Source organism: Idiotropiscis lumnitzeri, unplaced genomic scaffold (genome assembly GCF_059441095.1).
Source record: "Idiotropiscis lumnitzeri isolate Australia: NSW breed Sydney's pygmy pipehorse unplaced genomic scaffold, RoL_Ilum_1.0 HiC_scaffold_60, whole genome shotgun sequence".
Classification (NCBI taxonomy): domain Eukaryota; kingdom Metazoa; phylum Chordata; class Actinopteri; order Syngnathiformes; family Syngnathidae; genus Idiotropiscis; species Idiotropiscis lumnitzeri.
This window is the reverse complement of record NW_028283598.1, coordinates 870,660-886,247: the sequence shown is the minus strand read 5'-3', so window position 1 is coordinate 886,247 and position 15,588 is coordinate 870,660. Positions and strand designations below refer to the sequence as shown.

The following is a 15,588-nucleotide window of genomic DNA, read 5'->3' as shown; positions in this document are numbered from 1 at the left end:
TGCGCATGTGCAGGACAGTCTGCTTTATGTCAGGCAGCCACCCTCCCCTCCCCCACAGCCCAACCCGAAAAATTGAGATGTTAGTTAAGTATTTATTCCTATTATTGAGTGAGATTACATATTTTTACTTGGCAGCTGGCACAACAGCTAAGCTTGGAGCACAGTTATTGCAAAATAAAATAAATAAACAGTAACAACAATAACGATTGTTAATATTGTTATACTTTATAGCGTAACCTATTTATACTAATTTTCTGTATGCAATTTCAAGTGCAACTAATATAGTTGTGCATATAGATAGCCACCAAACTCCATACATTAGATAAAAATAAGAGCCACGATGTTAACCAATTAACAGTTCAAGAAAAAAGCAGACATCCAAGAACTTGCTTTGTTACTTTTGCGTGGCCAGAACTACAAACCCCAAAGCAGAGCAAACCCAAAACATCAGAGAAAGTACAATACTTTTGTCAAGGAGTGGTGCTGCTGCTTTGCGATCGCTGCCACCATAGTGAACGCGCTCCCACATTCGTGCACACGCACACATGCCACACACCTGTTTTCCACGTCCTGTCAGTCCACTCCGTCGGTCCACATTTATTTCGTTGGTCAGCCATCACGGTTGGGTGCGCACTAGATCGCTGTTAAACCATCTTCTACGCCACAGTCCTCGTGTTCAACAAACATTTCTCCCGAATTCGCCTACCATGCACAACTCTCCACTTTCAAACCGAGCGCCGCTGTTACTTCCGGGTTTTTAGCGCCAAGCACTTGACGCTAGCGTGTGACGTCATGGCGAAATACTAGGTTTTAAAATAAAAATTTTCTTTTTTTTGTACAGTCTAAGTGCATGGGGTTATGATAGATCGAATGAGTATACCTTTATGTACTCACTAACATTTATGTTGATCATAAAATGTTGTTTTGATGAAGAAAACTGTTATTTTTTAGAATCAATTGGCTTAGGGCACTTGGGCAAACTACGGCCCGGGGGCCACTTGTGGCCCGTTAAACGTTTCAATCCAGCCCCCCAAACTTGAAAAAAATTAAATGAATAAGCCTTGTTAATGGTTTATTTTCTAAATACTGTGGTTTTTCAAAGACATATATATTGTTGTAATGCTTTTGTTCACTTTCGTTTAAAATTAAATGTATTTTAGGACTCATTGTGCCCCCCCCCCCTCCCAATCAAAATGTTTGCCCATCCCTGGCATAGTGGATGAGCCGAGGAGTTTAAAAGGCACACATCATGCATTTTTCAGTCAGTTTTAGCCAGGGCTTGGTATGGGGAAGACCAGCTGGTTTACATGTAATCATTAAATTTTCCCAAGTTTTATTTAAGTTAATTGGACAAAACAAAAAAACGCAATATTCTTCTGCCAGAGAGTATGTAATATTCTTCTGCCATTTTATTGTAGAGGGCCATTTTGAGCCCCTAACAATATTATTCAACCAAGAGATCATGAGTCGTCGCCCACTTACTTTCTGAAGTCAGCTGGGATGTCACGGCTGTGACCCTCGTGAGGATAAAGTGGTTCAGATGGAAAAGTAGGACTAAGGGCTTTTTCTCAGGTTTCCATGCGCAAATCCATGTATATTAGGTTAATTGGAGACTCTAAATTCTCTACTCATCAAATGACATTCGTGACCCTGATGGATAGATAAAATAGATTATTAATCTGCCATGGGAAGTCCAAGGTGTCTGGTAGAAAGAAATGCATTCATACACTCATTACACAGTCAACCAAGCAAAGACACAAAGCCTAGGGCAGGGGCGGGCAAACTTTTTGATTGGAGGACCACAATGGGTTCTAAAATATGACAGAGGGGCCGGACCAGGAGCAGATGGATGGAGTGTTTTGGAAACCTCACCTCATCTGAGAAAAAAAATACATTTAATTTTATATGAAAGTGAATAAAAGCATTCCAACAATAATATTTGTCTTTGAAAACCACAGTGTTTAGAAAATAAAACATTAACAAGGTTTATTCATTAAATTTTTTTCAAGTTCGGCGGCCCGGATTAAAACTTTTAACGGGCCGCATGTGGCCCCCGGGCCGTAGTTTGCCCTCGCCTGGCCTAGGGCATAAACACATACATGTAATATCCAATCCGCTTATTCTCACAAGGATAGCGTGCTGGAGCCTACCCAGCTGTCAACGGGCAGTAGGCGGGGCACACCCTGAAGTGGTTGCCAGCCAATCGCAGGGCACGCAAAGACGAACAACCATCTGCGCTCAAACTCACTCACAAATGCAACCTCCACACAGGAAAGCTGGGTCCCGGGATCGAACCCTGCACCTTGGGACTGCGAGCCGGATGTCCTAACCAGTCTTAACTCATTAAATACCAGCCATTTTCACTGGAGCAACCCACTCAATCCCAGAGTTTTCCTGGGTTTTGACTAATATTGCAAGGCCCACAGAATATTGTATTCTAATGCTATATAGACATGGAGCACACCCGAAGAAAGATGAGACTCTCTTCTTTCAACAGAAAAAAAATGTTTGTTCCTATCTTTTTCCATTCTTGAACAATCGGCATTTGAAAATAGCTAAATTTCATGAAAACTCCAATCCCTGGGGAAAAAACTGAGAAAATGAGCTTTTTGTAAACTGATGCATTTTGACCATAATTTGAACTTTGACACTATTATTTATGGCTTTTATGACACCTCTAACATCTAAATAATGCATGCCTTCTATAAAATAACAAAAAAAAGCACAAAAAATATGTTTTTGATAAAATAAATTTATTTGCACATAACACTAAACGACTGAACTGTTGAACTATGTACAAAAATGAAATACATCAGTGTCATACATACTTTTTTTTTGTGTGATATAAAATAAAACAGTTGCCTTGATGCAAGGGCACACAACATAGTTCACACCACATTCTTGTTTCACTCCGTTTGCCTTTGCGCAAACAGACCCGACACTTTCGTTGTGGTCTGGCTTTGCTGGTCCGTGGAAAATAGGCGAGCTTGTGTTTGTCCACTGGGGTTTGTGTGAAAATAATTGTCTGGGAAGTGATTGCTGGCATCCGCGATGTGCTGCAGAAGCTCATCCGTGAGAAACAGCTGCAGGAAATCAGCTGGCTCCTCAGACTCCAAATGGGCAGCGGCATTCAGTGGTCCAGGGGTTGCTGTAAAGTCGATTTTCCTCGGTTGCCATCCAGTGTGACGCCATCCGGAACCACTGCTTCCTGATGCACAACCTGTAAATTACAGAAATATAAACAATTGGAAATATATATTTATTGCTGCATTTTATTGCTGGCGTGTGAAGTTTCATATTATAATTTACCTTTCTTTACACCAACAAGACGAGGAGGAACTTTCTTGCCGCGGGATGCACAATCTGTGAATTTTAGAAAGTATGCATGATTACCACACCATTCAGTATTGTTGTTTCCTCGTCGGGGAGGAGATACGCTCGCGTCTAACTGCACATTTATGCGACATTTTCTGCCCGCAAGATGCATGATATGTACAATAAAAGCATGAGGGGTAAAACCACATGTTCAATGGTAACTTGCGAGCGCTTACCTCCTCGTTCGGGGGGATCTGGTGAGGACTCTCAGCTGCTTTGGCTATTGTCCGAAGGCAGGCCGCAAGGCACGCGCACCCTCTTTAGACGCCTGTTTGTTGTGACGACGACGAAGCGTCATCCTCTCAACCAAAGCGTCTCCATCGCCTTGATGCTTTTAGGAAGCTTTTTTTTTTACAAAAAAGCATTCCTCGATCGTCATTTGCTTGGAGGATTTCATTGCTAACGCTACTAATGCGACTGCTGCTAGTGCTGCCGATGCTGCTGCTACCCACGCTGCTCTCCACACTTATAAGTCTACCCCAGGATCCCGCCCCCCATTTGTACCTCTGGCGCAGATTCAAGGCGGATCTTTTGCACCTCTGCCCCCTGCTGGGTGATTTTTACATGATTCACAATGCGGACAAGGCTGATTCTCAGTCAGAGGTTGCATCAGACCCTTATGTACACTATGAGGTAAAAAAGACAGGAAACGTACTTATACGTCTTTGGTAGAGGGCGCCATTGCATTAAAAGACGTCTTTGTACGTCTAAGGGAGTAAATGAGTTGAACAAAGTACAGGGTCCTTCACCTGACTACAGATGATCTTCTGGGGACTTTATTTGGTTTTAATCACTTTTGGGGTCTGTATCTATGCACACTCCCTGGTTTTGCTACCTTCCCGGGTACCACATACACACTGCTTAGTTTCTCTGCCTTCGTGGGTACCACATACATATTGCTTGGTTTCTCTGCCTTCCTGGGTACGACATACACACTGCCTGGTTTTGCTACCTTCCTGGGTACCAGTCACACAAACGTCAGACGACTCAGCACATACCGACTGTCTCAGCACTACACACTTTCACTCCAAGGCAGTGCTGTGAACCAACTTACTGACAAGAGGTAGTATTTAGAATTTTAAAAAGTGCTTGAAAGGTTTTGTTCATGTAAAACCAACAGATTATGACATTATTATTATTATTTAAATCAGTATTAAACAGCATCAGCATAGGTTAAAGATATTATACAGACTATATACGATAAAAAAATACTAAACCACCCTTGCTTTTCCGTCATTTCTTGTATAAGTTAACACACAGATGTATAACATTTGTTTATACAAATATAACGATTAAAAAGTAGCTGATTAGAGTTTTAATTTTGTATTCATTAATCTGTAATAAAAATGGACATATTTTGGTTAATAAAATTAACAAGAAATAAAAGTAAAGGGTGTTCTAATACTTTTTTCAAGATTGTCCTAACATACATTTAATGTTTACAGTATATGTCTTCGGAAGAAGCGCAGCATTAGATTTTTTTTTTTGTTCTCTCTCTTTGACTTCTGAATTTGAATTTCTGTCACAGATGTGCTTGAATTCTATTTTGGATGATTTGTGTTAAACTGCACAAATATTTGAAGAGCCATAGAATTCAAGAATCACACCAGTGCTGCTACTCCTCCGAACGGGTGAACGCCCTTGATTAACAACCTGCGTTGAGGTGGCTTTTGAGATTCGTGGTGTGGGAGAAAAATCTCTGAAGGCATTCTTAGACTTCAAGAGAGGGTCCACAATTTTCAAAGATTCACTTCCGTCTGAATCAGAGGCCTCACTTGTATCCGGAATATATTAATCTCCACTGTCATCTGAGTTGGAGTAATAATGCTTATCCATTCCAAAGTCAGCCTGTTTTTTTTAATCTAAAAAACAACAACAACGAAATATAAAGGATAGAAGGCAGGAGACCAATAAAATATATGCAATTTGCTTGTAAGATTCCCTGAAATCTATATGGGTTGTTTACCTGTATACTTTTGGTCCTCCTGAGCCTTGGGATAGTAATATGGTCTGGGTCTGAGGCGCAAAGTTCAGGGGCAGGATTTGACAATGATTCGTCAGAATCTGTGTCGTTATTCCAAGGAAGATTCAGCCCATATTTTTTGTCCAAGGGAGGAGACTGGGTTGCATCAGAGTCCAAGAGAAAATTGAGAACCCATTAAATACTTAATCCCCAGAGGAATCTGCACAGAAAAAGGTCTTAATTCTATTTGAAAAAAAAAAAAAAAACTAAAATATTGATGAATGATATGACAAAATAATGTAATAACAAAATTAATTGACCGTAACAAAAAGCTCCCGGGAGGAAAACTACATTAAATGTTTTTTTAACAGGGCAGTGAAAATATTGGAAAATAAAAACGATAATAAATAAAATAATATAAAAAAAGAATTCAATGTGTATCGATGGACCCATATGAAATACTTATATCGCTATGTACTTATCAGCCATATCGCCCAGCCCAATATGTAACTGCAACTTCAAAACCTCGGGCCATAACAGGATTGTAACATGGGATGCATATCTTCATTCCTAAATTTGTAGATCCCGAGGAGGCTGCTCAATGGTCCTGGTAATCTAAACCTCAACCAATTCGGTCACAGCCAATGTTCTCCATCCTTGTTAAGAAGTTTTGAAATGATTTAATAGATATACTATTGCAAACTATACCAGAATTTTAGACATTTTAAACTTTTGATCACAATTTTACCTATTTTCTAAAAATCTGAAGAATCCACATGCCAAATCACCTGCTGTAGACACATAGGTTCTGTTCTGACAGATAATTCAGTTACAGGTTGTGTACTTAAAGCCAATAAGAGGGCAATGCAGCAGTCGACAACCTGACGAAAGCTTAAGTCTCCCAATGAGAGAACTGTAGTGGCTGGTAGGTTCTTAGATTGTAACATAGTAAAGACATATACTAGGCATAACTGTATATCATATGATGATGAGGGAAAATATTATTAGCTACGATTTATGTCCAGATATATTAGAAAACTTGTCCAACCAGCACAGGTCTATCTAACTGTAATTTTAACATCTCAAGACACGACAGGATGACCACATGATACGCATACCTCCTTTTCAGAGTCTGTCAAAACTTGAGAAGGCTGCTTCGATGTTCTGGTGGCATCAACCTCAGCCAATTCAGTCATTGTCGGTTGTCCTCCATCCTAATGAACAAGTTGAATATTAATTTAATGAATTAAAAAAAGAAAATGGATCAGAATTTTACACATTTTAGGCTTTGGCCACCCAAAACAAAAACTAACAAGTTCACGAATGAAACAAAACCAATTACTTTAGCGCATGACAATTAATCTTCAGTAGAGATATGTTGTGACTGATATTTCAGTCACAGGTTGTCTTTTGAACGCCACCAGGGGCGCAATGGAGCACAGGACAGCCAAAAGTCTTCTTGTCGGACACCTGTAGTGGCTGGTAGGTTCTAAGATTATAACATAGTAAAGGCACATACAACTCCTAACTGTATTTCATATGATAATGAAGGAAAAGATGATTAGCTATGATTTATGTCAACAATAAAAATGGCTCTACGGGGTCCCCACAAACACAAACCTGACAGTTGGGTGTCAGATGGCCAACATACCTGACACGCAATTCAACTCAACTGGACCCCACAACACAAGAAAAAGCTGAGTGAGCCTCAAACCAGACATACACATTCACTGACAAATATCCTGTGACACCAGATATATTAGAAGTCTTGTCTAATCAGCACACGTCTATCTAACTGCAATTTTAACATCTCGAGACACGACAGGATGAGTACACGATACGCATACCTCCATTTCTGAGTCTGTAAAGCCTGGAGGAGGCTGCTTCGATGTTTTAGTAGCATCATAAATTTATTGAATTAATTATATTTGAGGTTGGATTAGATTTTTACACATTTTAAGCCTTAGCCACCCAAAACAAAACATAAGCTCATGAATGAAATAAAACTAATTAATTTCGCCCATGCCAATTAATCTTCTGTAGACACGTGTTGTGACCAGTGTTGTTTTTGGCAGGCATTTTAGATTTTGTCCAAGTCATTTGGACAAAGTGCTGATTTGTTTACATCACATTTAGTCATCCCAATTCGTTATAGTTTTAGTCCAGTTTTAGTCAACGAAAACTAAAAAAAGGGTTTTAGTCCAGTTTTAATCGACGGAAACGCAAAAAAAGTTTTACCCTAGTTTTCGTCAATTTATTCACAAAGGTTTTAGTCCAAGCGGCACGGTGGCCCAACTGGTTAGCAGGATGGCCTCACAATATTGAGGTCGTAGGTACGATTCTGGCTCCGGCCTTCCTGCGTGGGTTTCCTCTGGGTAATTCGGTTTCCTCCCATATTCTTAAAACATGCATGGCAAGTTGCTTGGACACTCTAATTGCCCCTAGGCATGAGTGTGAGCGTGGATGGTTGTTCGTCTATGTATGCCCTGCGATTGGCTGGACACCAATTCAAGGGTGTACCTCGCCTACTGCCGAAGACAGCTGGGATCGGCTCCAACACCCCCCGCGACCCTAGTGAGGAGAAGCGGTACAGATAACGGATGGATGGATGGATGGGTTTAAGTCCATTTGAGTTAAAACAAGGCATTCAAGGTTTCCACCCAATAACAAAGACTTTTGGATGGACTACAAAGGATTCTTCATTACAAACAGAAAAAAGTGGCAACAGTGGAATCAATGCTCACTGCTCCAAAATAAGCAGAGAAGCAAAACATTTTGTTGGGCAACTGTTGTGGCTTTATTTCACTAAAAGCAACATAAAATAATTTATGAACCACATGCTAACAATTTTGTCTCGTCAACGAAAAAAATTCATGTACATCACGTCATGTTTTCGTCATAAAAGAACCTCGTTTAGCTTGTCATCGTCATTAAAAAAGGGGCGTTAACGAAGTATTTTCGTCATAGTCATCAGTGACGAAAACAACACTGGTTGTGACTGATATTTCAGTCCCAGGTTGTCTCCTGAACACCACCAATTGGGCAAGGGGGCGCAGGAAAGCCTGGGGTCTTCTATTTTTACAGTATAGAAAGGCTAAATATCAAATTGAAACAGTGTTTTATATCATGAATATACAGGGTTGGTGCTGGTTCTGGTAGGGAAACCACAACATAAAGATGTCCTTAATTAGTCCCACAATGGGGATATTTGCAATATGGCATATGATGGCCCAACAGGGCCACCGCCCAGAAAAGAGTAACGCAGAACTTTGTAATACTGTCACTCCCTGACCAGTTCGTTGTTCCTGAAGAGCCAAACTTTGACTCAGACCCACAAATTTGAATTACAGATAGTGGACAATGGAGAACTCCCCCAGTCAGTCAGCATGTTCAACTTCCATAGAAACCTCAACATACATTTATTAGATTGCCAAACTAATTGGAAACTACATCACCAGAACACCACAAGTGGGCTCTGTTATTGTACTTAAAGATGCATCTTACAAACCTGTGTTCTCCAAGGCCAGCTGGTCCATAGTCTTAAGTTATTTCTTCGCCAACATCAATGTCTCGGAGCGCAAACAGACAGAGGTGTGGTCTGTCCTCTGTTGTCTTCTTCTTCATTTTACAGTTGGGGTGCATGTGGTCATCATTAACCAGTCTTCCCAGACTGCCATCTTCTTGAGCGGCATCAACACTTAAAATAGATTTAAAAAAAAAAAAAACAATTATTCAATCAATGTCAGAAATTAATCTTTGAGACAATCTTGTGTACACAAAACATAAAAATAGGAAATCCACAATTTTTAAATATTCTAAATCAAATCATACAATAAATTTCTATTGGAATCAGGCCCTATTAACAGCTTGTCTTTGAGACTTCATGGTCTATATTTTCATTTGTACAGATTCAACGCATGAATAAAAGTAATTACCGTATTTTCGCAGTCATAAGCAAACAAAGCGCCCTGTCAGTCGATGCGTCCATTAAATGGACAAAGTACCACTCACGTCCATCAGCCCTTGTCATCAACGAGCTGTTGGAAGTGCATGTTAGCACACCCTGCTGGGCAAAGAGTGAGTTGTCCATGCTTACAATCGACCGTGACAAATACACCATCTGACTATAATGTTTGGGTGATGGTGTTGGAAAAAGCTGGACAAAGGGCAGCTGTCCACAATGTTTTAGTCTGTCTTATCATTTATGTTATTGCAAGCAAGAAACGTCCCAGGTTTAGACAACAGACAAAAAGTCCAAAGCATAACAGCACATCTCTTTAAACAGCCATGCAAATCTCTCTAAACAGCTATGGGATTGTGGGTCTCTGCTCCCAGAATGCATTGCTTGAATTAGCTAAGGCTGAGTGGCTTTTGTATTATTTTCATTTTTTTTGGGTATATTGATGGCATGAGAGATACATGTTTGTGTTAATCTTATTTCTATGTTTCATTGTTTGCTTGTATGATGAGTTTTTTTTTTTTTTTTGAAACCGTGACTCTAAGGAGTGTGGTGAGCAGCCAAGTCCCTCCCCTGACGTTGCTTTGTAGGCTATTGCCAATGCACCTAATATTGGCCTGAGCCATTGTCAGCTATTGTCAATAGAGACTTGGCGTCTGCTGCAACAATGGGGTGATTGCTCATGTTATTGGGGCATAGTAGGCTGCTATCGGCTGTGTCAGTGTGGGCAGCTCTGCCAAGTTCATGCTATGCTAACAGCAGCTGTGCTATTGTCTTGTCAGGCGGTGCGTCCAGTATATGTTACAAAGACAGAAATAGCGGCCTCAACAGGTGTTGCGCCCTTTGACACGGTGCGTCTTTTGGGTGCGAAAATACGGTATACATTTTTGCTTAGAGAATGATTTTTCCCCTAACACTTATGGGATGAGTATGTGTTTATTTTTTTAAATAAAAACAAAAATAAGATAACATCTCAATCTTTGCCTCACCTCCAAAAAGACAGTGCCTCTTCCATCCATCTTCCTGCGTTGAGATTTATCAGAATCTATCAATTTTCCTCTGTACTCCATAATAAAGAATAAAGTCGTCTTTCCTGAAAGGGGCCTTGGTAAATACTCCTCGACCTAGTTAACAGGGAAATCAAGATAGCTTCGTCATATTTTTAAGCACACAAATAAGGAGTCATCATATTCATTTGGGCCACTATACTAATGTAGGGTGGTTTGAAACATTGCTTCTTGTGAGGGATAGAGCAGAGCCCTTCTTTATGATTTTAAAGGAACAGACCAGCCAAAATTCATTTTCCAGCATTGCATTAGCCAGTATGTATTAGGACTGAAAGTACAAATGTCAATGGCACCTGGTTACGTAAAAAAAAAACTTTAAGATTATTTAGTTTCATAACAATGACATACACTGTATACACAGTCATATTGGATCGCGTCACGTGATCTCTGTGACGTATAACGTGCTTTACACTAGACTATCAATATCGGACTTGTTCACCGGTCTATTGTGGTATAAAAATGCCGGAGGGCGTCATCAAGTACAGCCTTAATTTAGATAGAACTCCTACCATCAGGTTTCACGCTCACTGAAATAACTTGAAACTGACAAAGAAAAGGTCAAGACACTCTTAATGTAAAATAACCACTTAAAAAACGATGTCAGCTTGGTTATCAGAAAACAATAATATATCTTAGCAAAAGCGTTAACATCATACCTTTAAATGAGTTTATATACTTCGCTTCTAACTCTGCAGTCTTGTCCAGACCCTTGACTGCATGTTCAATAGTATCCTGCTTTGGGGACTTCCTGCATCTCAGGGAAGGCATTGTTTATTCTATAAAGAAAAAAGACAGTTTTGTGTTGAGAATTATTAATACTATAGGCTAAATGGAGTTTTAACAATATCAGTGTAAGAAAAATAAATTATAAATTAAAAAAATATCAATCCCTCCATCCCAATTAACGATTTCAACCATAATAGTTTATATTGAAGTTTAAACAACAGACAGATTTATGCAGTGTGACTACAAAAATCTTACCAAAATTGCATTCACAGTAACCTTTGCTTTAAGAATCATGTAATTAACCAGTGAACATCGTGTCTTACACAAAAATTAATGACAGAAATTATCATGGTACTTGCATTCTGTTGTTCTATAACAAAAGTGCAAGCTGTTAGCTCCGCAAAGCTAACGCAACAAGCTAGCGTCCCTCGTGCTCACATTCAATGCAAACCTGACCACCGGATGAAAATACGCGTCGGTTTAGTTCTTTAAATGAGTAAAAGCACCATGACGTTTTATAATTATTCAATGCTTAACTGGAGCTCGTCAATTATGTCGATGTAGGAGCACATGTTTGCTAGGCCAGTGTTGTAGGCCCACATCCATGGTGCTACTTTGTATAGTGTTTTCCACACAACTATCTCTAACCATGAACAAATGCACTGGAGGCATGTTTTGAATAAAAACAAACGAAAAACACTTACCTCTCCGTTTCAACAGCAGTTCGAACTTCGAAGTGGTGATATTCTCCAGCGTTAAGCACCTGCTCGAACTGCGAATAGGTCAAATTCAACAGCGTCTTTTTTCTGTCTTAATAAGGACGCGATGAGAGGAGGAGCGCTTGCCTTTTCGTCAGCACGCCCCGCGCGGGTGGTGCTGCTTTATCACTCTCTATCTGTGCCCGCCCGCCGGCATGTCGATAGAAAAATAATATTCCTTCAAACATTACTTTCATCTTCTTAACGTTTTGTAGTGAATTTAACAGGTTCACCACTTTTTTCAAATACACCAATGGAAAACAGGTCTTAATTGAGGAAACATACAAAGAGCGTCTCACAAACACCTTATGATGAGCAATGTAATTTGATCACGTTTTTTGTCACTGCCTGGACGTCGGTTCACTGGCCTGGTGGCAGTGGCTTGTAGACACTGTCACTGAGTGGGAACGGATCTCAAGGTGGGTCAAACTAACCCAAGCAGTGGATCGGTCCGTTTTTTAAATTTATTAATTTTTTTATTTTATGTATTTATTTATTATTTAATACAAGGGCTTCGGCTCACTACCAGTGGGCGGGACCAAAGAATTTGGGTTTCCTTTGAGCTAGGAGGCAGTCAAAGGCAGTCCAATCCCCGGCAACATAAAGCGCCTAGCTCTGGGGACATGGAATGTCATTTCTCTGGTAGGGAATGAACCCGAGCTGGTGTGTGACTAGACCAGTGGTTCTCAATTATTTCCTGTCATGCCCCCCCTACCAAGAAGAAAACAATTCGCACCCCCCCACCACAATTTTTTTTTACATTTCGTACTAATGTACATGTTCTTTGCATATTAATGTTAGATTGTCAATAAAATATCTTACCTTAACAAAGCTAAATTGATAAAAAAAAATATCATTTTGAGAACGACTATTGTGAGGATCTCGAAACTCAGTACTCTGTGGTGCTAATATTGATGAGATGATAAATATGTTGAAGCCACAGAACAAAAAGATTAGATATTGTTTGGAAATTAATGACGTACATAACAAAGGAATATCAGCCTTGATTGGAGTACATTACTGCATTTAAATTTTTAATAAAAATGAAACAATTATTGATGTTATGACCACTATGAAGAATTTAAAAAAACAATATATAGGGATAATTATAGTTTTCATTTTGTTATGTTTAGTCTGTTCATGTTGCATTATTTTTATGACAAAGATGATGGTTAATCGTAGGTTTGTTGCCCAAATGTACCGTTACAACCTGATTAATGTTGAGAATGACGAACTCAAACTGGACACTAAAACGTAAAAACACATGGACTTCTTGCCCCTGTCCACACACGTGCACACACACACACACACCATACACGAAGATCCGGGAGGTAAGGACGGCTGTCCTCTCCTACAACGAGGCAAGGGCCTCCACCAAGTCACCCCAGGGACAAGTTTTATTCCCTGATGGTCATCAAATTATGAGGATCTCATTCTACGCCGGAAGGGAGGAGGGGAATTTTTCCCTAATGTGAGGTTTTCGCTCCTCCACTGATGATCACACTGTTGTATGATTTCATTATGATGATCTGTCTTAAAGCCGTAAGGACATGATTTTTAAATCCACAACAGGGGGGAAATGTAAGATGGGCTGAGGATAGGTAATCAGTTTGTGTATTCATAATCATGTTTTTATACACTCATTAATGTTTAACACACACAGAGACACTTACTTGTTATTTTAACACACACACACACAGACACCGTATCCTGAAGATGTGTTTAGTTAAACTGACCTTGGGTTATGATTTTCTGCCTGCTGGAGTCCCTGGTGATTAGTTATTGATGCTTTAGTTAAACTGACCTTTATACCGTGAGTTATTGATGTTTTCTGTCTCTTGGTGATTAGTTGTTGATGCTTTTCTGTCTTCTGGTGATTAGTTATTGATGAGTTAGTTTCAATAAAAAGGCAGAACGGAGGGTGAGAGTCAGAGGGTGTGCGGGATTGAACTGGCAAGACGGCTGTTTCGCCTCCTGGCTCCCTCTCCCATTCTGAATGGCACAAAACGAAAACTTTAGTAAGTTATTTCAGTCTAAAAAAGGCGTCAGGGCATTTTTAAACCGGACAGTAAGTCGTCACTGTCTTGGTTCCTTTTTGTGCCTTGACCCATCCCGGAATTATTGAAAGGATGCAGTCCTATTTACAGGCCCCAGTGACACCCCAGGTTTCTGTTGTTTGTACGAGGGCGCTTAATAGGTACTGCTATTCACAATCGTCTTAGGCTGTTTCTTTGCAGAAGTTTATGGACAATGTGTAGTGCTGTAGGATGCAGTCTAGAGCATTCTTGACATTGAAGCTTTTGTTTCCAGCAACTGCTAATGCGACCGTGCATCAAACATGCAAAACACAGACCCTTGCTCCTCAAGAAGTCAATCTTATCCTTGTGATGCTTTCTCCTAAATTCCTTACAAATTGTGAGACTGTTGCTCTCCATTACAATTAGCACATGGTTTGGCAATAGCATCCACTGAAACAGGTTCTGCCTTTGGCGTGGTGGTTTTGTTGTTTTCCATCTTGGCGGTGTTGGAATTTATCTTTAAATCAATGTTAGAATAGAAAATGTCATTCTAGTAGAAAATCCGTAGAAAATTTCATTTCCTCCTCATGGCCTCAGGTCGCTGAGGCCATCTTTCCATACTCACATCCTGGACTCCCAGAGGGCCACGCTACCTCCGCCTCCTGGGGGTCCTTTTGAGGGATCATCATGTACTGATCCCCCGGAGGGAGTGGCCCCAACGTGCGTTCTATTGTCTTAACAGTTAATGATCTGATACATGGAATACAGCAACATCCGCATAACACCATAATAGCGGCAAACACAGCGATAGAAATCAGTACTGATGCAATCAGGCTTTTATATTTACCAAAGATGTTTAACCAGTAAAGGATAATGTAAATGGCAGTCAATTTAAAACTGAACAAAGGTTAGACTGCTCTGAGCCACTTTTGTGATCCTGGCATGGAAGTCCATTGTTTCAGAGGGGTCTCGTTCACACCTCCTGTGGTGCAGCTGTGATCTAATCTTCCTGCATTCCTCTCTTGAGTGTCTGGTCATTAGCATGGTCTAAACTTCAGTTACACTTAAAGGATTTCATACATTTGACTATTAAAGGAATATAAGAGTTTGAGCTTAACATAGTTCATTAGATGTTGGTGCATCCAATGTATGAAAATGTGATATTGTAAAATGCTGAGAGTGTGACTGGTGAAGCGCAACAGAATGGGGGTTGCAAGAGCGTGCACGAGTGGAATGTTTCAGGACAAAGGGTGATAGCAGCAAGGAGGGAGCGAGACGAGATGACTCCGGGAAGGAGCGGCCATCGGGGGATAGCACAAGCAGGAGGAGTCGCCACGGGATTCGGCGGGAGGAGAAAGACCAATGAGAGCGAGCTAAAGTTAACTGCAATACACATAGCCAATAGAATCATGCCAGGATGCCTTTGTCTGTGCCATTTGCATGTTGTATAGTATGAATCAGTGCTGGGCAACTCGGAGGTAGAACACATTCGCTGGTGGCAAGAGAGGTGTAGACTTGTATTGAGAGGGATCCGAGATCTAGGTGCCATGTAGGAAATCTGTATTGGGAATAAATCCACTTCGTGTGTGAAAATGCCGGCTTCCTGATACCTTTCTATTGCAGAACGAGCGCGCATATTGTTGGATGTGTGTGAGTTGGGTAAGATCGCAAATTGGAGTCAGATTACTTATTTGAGTTTACATTGGGTTAAAGTTAAATTCTA

General features: G+C 40.3%; 1 long non-coding RNA gene across 2 annotated transcripts; it reads right to left on the bottom strand.

The window, feature by feature from the left end:
- Nucleotides 1–4,712: 4,712 nt before the first annotated feature.
- Nucleotides 4,713–11,935, bottom strand: LOC148315682 (uncharacterized). Of its 2 annotated transcripts, none has more exons than XR_015840694.1 (7): nucleotides 11,794–11,935; nucleotides 11,020–11,139; nucleotides 10,286–10,420; nucleotides 8,847–9,035; nucleotides 6,457–6,552; nucleotides 5,342–5,558; nucleotides 4,713–5,237 (listed from the first exon to the last, which is right to left on the bottom strand). It is a non-coding gene; the product is annotated as an uncharacterized LOC148315682 (long non-coding RNA). The 2 variants fall into 2 exon arrangements; XR_015840693.1 differs by having other exon boundaries at nucleotides 4,715–5,237; nucleotides 5,342–5,494.
- Between the last annotated feature and the right edge of the window lie 3,653 nt (nucleotides 11,936–15,588).